We start from the raw sequence: 6,318 nt of genomic DNA on the forward strand, positions 1-6,318 counted from the left end.
AGTGTCTAAGTTCTACAAAGTGACATCCTCTGTGCAGGCAAACCTCCTCCCCTCTGATCACTAGTTAATGTCGTCCATGATAGCCAGGTCTGCCCCAAGACTTCCCATCTCAATGTTATTTATTTATTCGATTTCTATAGTCAACACAATCAATGACTCTGGATGGCTTACCATTCAAATTGTGTTTTCTGAGTCTTTATCATATTTTTATATATATGTATATGTATATGTATATGTATATGTATATGTATATGTATATGTATATGTGTATGTATGTATGTATGTATGTATGTATACATACACACACACATACAACCTCGGCTTCCAAAAAATATAGGAAGCACAGCAAAACTGCACTATTTTATTTGGGGGCACTATTATTTCCAGGTCAGTAGAGTGACCTTATATTGCTTCATTGCAAAGCCCTGAAAAGGAGGGTTGATAAAGGTTGTTGGTCACTGGCTCAAAGATTAGTCAGTGTCCGTCAGCCATAACAGACCTAATCAGGCAGGCATGGATATCACAGGATCATCCTTCCTCGTCTCATTGGCTGTGGACACCCAGATTGTAATTTGAACAGGTTGTAGAATCTCTTTAGCACTGCTTAGTTAAGCAGGGGGCGGGGGAGGGAGGGAGATGGAGAGAGAAGTGTATCAAAAGTCAGGCTCCATAGGTTAATCACAATATGCTTTATTAATTTCATCTTTTTTTTCTGGAGAAAATGTTACTGAATTTAGAAAAATTCAAAGGTCACGTGTAGCTTCCCCCATTAAATCTCCAGTGATCCCACCACAGTTCTACAAAGCTACTTTACACATGTATATCAAACTATAAAGTGTTTGGAAGAAAATGTCAATTTGAACATACAGTATAACATATAATAGTCTAAGAGGCCTGATCTAAGAGGTCTATGTGTGTGGTTGTGCACACATACACGCACACTTTTATATTCAGGAGGCCCTGTCTTCAATTTAAATCATAATATTAAATTAATACAGTGTAAAAATAACATAGAAATTAACCAACAACCCAAAATAAAATTACCAAAAACTAGGGGGACAGAGAACATTTATTACAAGAGATCATACGTGGAATCTCAATTCATGGATTTTTTTTTAAATAAGACCCCTCTGGAATATCTTCTAGGAATATCTCCAAATACCAACTATTTGATGGGTGATCCTGGTGATCAAAAATGTTAAAAGTTTGGAGGAAAAGAGCTGAAATGAACAAGTAGTTGCGGGCTTTCCTTATATGACATAAATCACCATATAAAGTCTACAATCTAGACTACAGGGGTTAGGAATAACTTTCTAAAACGATGTTGTGAAAACCAATTTTCCCATCAACATTTCATTTTGCAGAATACTTCTGTTGTTAATGCTTCATTACTCTCATCAAGCGCAGGTATAAGTTGGGACATGTACCCTTCATTGCTGCATTCACTGATGGTAATTGCTGCTATTATCTGAACAGTTAAACATTGCTCATCTCAGAGCTTTGGCTAAGGCAACAGGGCTGGTTCCTCTTTGCTGAAAGGGTCCCTTCCTGCTTCCTTCATGCTGGAGGAACCTTAGAATCAGCTATGACAGCAAGTGGAAGAGGACAAACGGGCTGAGAAGAAAGAAAAGCATGAGTTGGACTGCAGGGCTCTCCAACCTTGGCAACCTTTAAGACTTGTGGACTTCAACTCCCAGAATTCCTCAGCCAGCTTTGCTGGCTTGGGAGTTGAAGTCCACAAGTCTTAAAGGTTGCCAAGGTTGGAGAGCCCTGAGTTGGAGGAATTACTTACTCCCAGTGTCTGCTGAATAGTTAGAAACTGTCATAACAAATTGTACTGAAAGGTTGGCAGCTGATGGCCATCCTGGATGCCATTTAGGGTTATTTTTTTTCAAGAGGACTGTCAAAAAGGGAAGGATAGAAAGGGGAGAGATCAGAGAAGGAAGACATGAAAAAAGAGACAAATCTGCAGACCTGGTAGGGAGAAGGAAAGGAATACCTGACATTCCACTGAAAGACCCCTAAGGCTGCAACCCTTTCTCTGTCATTTATCTTCTCTCCCTTCTGAACTGCTCCGTCTTCTCCATACCTTGGCCACTTCTAGTTCAGTTCTGTGCTCTTGTGACACTTCCAGCTTATCTCTCCTTTCTCATTTTTGTTAAAGAAGCCAAAGCACACCAGTTTCTTGGGGGGGGGGGGGAGGTGTTGTTTGACTATTAGGTCTAAAGTGTGCAGCACTGCAACTCAGGAGTCCTGGTCCTAAGGCTTAGACTTGGCTAACCCCACCAAATGCACTGCAGTTGGGGTTGGCATCTTTTCTGTGAGTGAAGGCTACAGCAAGAGATTTAGGGGGTCCTGGACAAAAAAATGTGGTGGGAGAGCCTTTTTCCCCCCTGTTGTAGAAGAAGTACAGGAAGTCCTCAACTTACAACCATTTGTTTAATGGCCATTCCAAGTTACACTGGTACTGGAAACAATGGCTTATGACTGAATGTCTATGGAGATTCTCAGTCATCCAGGTCCTGGTTGTCCCAAAGGTGCTTTTTAGAAAGTCCAGTTGCCATGGTCACATGAACCTTCCTTAGGACTGAAGCTTCTATTTTGCAGTGCAGACTCAGGTAGCAGATTGCAGAATGGTAGATCTCGGAGTGAATCTGTGATTCTGGGAGCAACTCAATCTGCCTACCTGCTTTGCCTCATTTTGGGTAAAACTTGCTCTTTTTTCATAAAAACCAGCTGTTAAGAAATTTGAATCCCACCCCTGTGTGTTACTAATGACTGCAGTGATTCACTGAACAACTGTCGCAAGAAAAATTGTAAAATGGGGGCATTTAACAACTGTCTTGCTTAGCAAAGGAAATGTTTGGGCTCAACTGTGGTCGTAAGTCGAGGACTACCTGTGATGGCTTTTCTTTGTTGTGCTTGCTTTCAGGACTTACATTAAGGTTTTTTTAGTATCCTGCATCAGAATAGTAGGAAACTGAGTATCAATTTTAAGTAAGTATAATCCAGAGAGATTCATCTAGAATCTGATGTCCTCCCTTGAGACTTTAAATTACTTAGCGAGGCAGATGGGGGAAAACAGGTTCTCTAGAATATTTGGTCAATATCAACTGTTTTGGATTTCCTGACTTTTTTGTCCCCCGGTTTTGGTGTGTGGAAAAGACCCTGAAAAGGGCATGGAGCAGTTAGCCCAGAGGCCTCCGAACTTGGCAACTTTAAGACTTGTGGATTTCAATCCCAGAATTCTGGGAGTTCAAGTCCACAAGTCTTAAAGTTGCCAAGTTTGGGGACCTCTGCTGTTAGCCTTTCATGCAATGAAGAAGGCAAAGCAATCTCTCTCTGCCTAAAACAGGTACCCTGCAAAGCTACCTGATATCAGGAAATAATTGACAGGTAAACAAGCAAATGTTTCCTTCCTAGGGAATTTTCCCTCTAAGGAGATTGGGAGACATTTCCTGGTTCTAGGAATGTGATCCGGATCCTATGTTCTCTTGGGGGGGGGGATATGGGTCCCCCATGCCTGGTTTATTTTCACGTCCCATCTGCTTCTTCCCTGTTTGCGCTCCACAGCATGTTGCTAAGCACTCGGATCCCCAAGGAATGCTTTCCACGGGCACCTGCTGGCAGTGGGGATAATCACAGCCCCATCCCTTAAATCAGGAGTTCACTGCTCTCTCCTCCCCACCACTGTTGCCTCTTTCCCCTCCCCCTTGCAGGGGTTTGGGGGACCCTGGAGCCGTGGGAACTCTTCCTGCTGTGGGTGGCATGCAAACAGGATAGCAAGCGGGAGACAGAGCTAGCTTTCGCTTAGAAAGTGATTCCTAACAATAAGACCATAGGATGAAAAGAAGCATTTGCACTAGCCTGGGAAATGCGGGCAAGAGGCAGAGGGGGGGGAGGACAGCTACTCAGAAAGTGGAGGGCAAAGAGATTTTCCCACTGTGCACTGCTACTTTTTTGTTTCCAGCAGGAACTTTGTACTTGAGAGTTCCCATCAGTCTGTGCATTTCCCACGTGTTCAGATTCGGGGGAGTATGGTGGGATATTTAATCATGCAAGCTTTCTTCAGTAAGAAAAACATGGGAGATTAGGAAGGGCGGGGTGACAATGGCCGTTCAAAAAGCCACGCGCACACTGGACAGGAAATCAATCCAGATATAAAATGCACAGATTTATTTTCAGTTTGTACAATATAACTTTTTAACATGCTGTTTTTAAAAAGTGAACACAAAAAGGATGTTGGCTTTCTATACTTACAAATAAAAGTTTCAGAGGACAGCTTGCACTGACTCTTCTTAGGAAAAGTGCATATAAAGAAACTTTAAAAACTACTTAAACTACTACAGATTTATTTACTTCTTCCTAACAGGATTTCTGATGAAGACTTTTTTCCCAGCCTGATTGAAAATACTGGTGTTGAATTTAAAGCTTTTTGGTTACCTGAGCCATTGTATTTTAATTCCCAGAATTGAGTCTCTCCAGTTCAATGCAATATGTATCATTCTGCCCAGCTGTTTCCCAGTTATCAGGTACAGAGTGGTCTTTTCCATCACTTATTGCATCATTTTAACTAGTGACAGAATCAGGGACCATCCGTATGCACACATACCCTAAGTTTTCAGTTGTGATTGCTCCCCATGCAATCTCTTTTTAATTCAGCCACCAAAAAAAATTCAATTTTCCTTAAGCTCCAGGGAAAAAGCTCTTGCTGGTTGACTATTTCTTATCCTAATTGGGCATTTTAACACCCCTCAGTTAACATTACTTTCCCCAAACAAGTACCCTTAAGGTCAGTGTTTTTCAAACTTGACTTAAGATGCATAGTCTTCAAGTGCCAGAATTCCCCAGTCAGCAAGCTGGCTGGAAAATTCTGAGAATTGGAATTTATACATCTTACAGTTGCCAAGTTTACAAAACACTGCTCTTCAGCCTGTGTTAGCCTTCTGCTCATTTGTATCTGCAGGATACTTTAACTAAACATCCATGAATCAGGACCTTCCCATTTTGTTCAGCTTGACTCTTCAGGAAAAGGAGTATCAAATTAGTTGGGTTGTTTTGATCAACTGGATCATCTCTGGTTTCCTCTTAATCCTTGCAGCAAGATGAACAGCAAACAAATTTAATAGCAATAACAACAACAATAATAATAATAAATAAGTTTGGATAATAGGCATGACAGTAGCTAAAAACAGCAAAATAGACAAGAAAGAATCGGAGAAGGTAACAAAATACAAAGACATTCAAATGGAAATAGAATTATTGTTGCAAAAGAAAACAAAGATAGTACCAATAGTAACAGATGCCTTAGGTGCAAAGCAATCCCAAAACAGCTGGAGCACTACTTGAACAGCAGCATTGACAAATTCACCATCGATCAATTGCAAAAGGCAGTTTTACTCGGAACAGCTTACATTCTGTGACAATACCTCTAATACCATCAAGCATCCAAATTTGCCTACTCCAGGCTCTTGGGAAGGACCGGATAGGAGGACAAAAGTGCCAAATCCAGTCTGAACATCTGACTGACTATGCAATGAAGCATAAATAAAACTCCTCAGATCAGTCCAGAAGGCTCGTCATTATCAGGAAATCAACCTCAGCTGTATTTTCTGGAAAATATTAGTTTGGAATGTGGTACATTTCAAATACACTTTTGCAGATAAATGAATGAAATAAAATGGGTAATTTACTGTCATCCCTTTGGATCTTTCACAGACAGATGCCCTAGTTAGATGCACTCTCTTCAGCTTCCATGAATCATACTTTCTTCTATTTATCTTTTCTATATGTAATTGTTCCCTTTGTGTTGGAGTGTGTCTGTGCTGCTATGTTGGCAGTTCTTTCTTTAGCATTACAATTAATCCCTCTGGCCAAAAGTTTAAGGAAGAGCCTCACTAGACCAGTCTGGAAGCCTGGGCTTCCCCTGATATGTAAGCAGGATATAATCCCAACTCCAGGAAGTAAATGCCAAGCCGGAAAACAAAGAAATTTATTTTCTCCTTCTTAAGGGTATATATAAAACCTTTGAAGGAGCAGCAGAGGCTTTTGAGCAATAACTAACAATCTATAGGTTCCAAGTTTCAGATGCAGCTCTGGCCTTGTCTGAACTGAGTTAGGAAGCCATTCCTACCTTTATAACGGGGCAAGCTATTGCTGCTGCATTTGAGGATCCGTGTGGCTCGCCCGTGCGGCTGAGGGAGAGCAAAGCCTGAGGCAGGCAGGGCAGGCTTCGGCCTAGTTTTCTAGCCTGAAACGGTTCAGACCGAGGCTCTCTAAAATCACAGCAAAGCGCTACGGAAGGAAGTCTCTGCTGCG

Source organism: Notechis scutatus, chromosome 2 (genome assembly GCF_049901735.1).
Source record: "Notechis scutatus isolate UNSWTSFEM ecotype Mainland chromosome 2, rNotScu1.2, whole genome shotgun sequence".
Classification (NCBI taxonomy): domain Eukaryota; kingdom Metazoa; phylum Chordata; class Lepidosauria; order Squamata; family Elapidae; genus Notechis; species Notechis scutatus.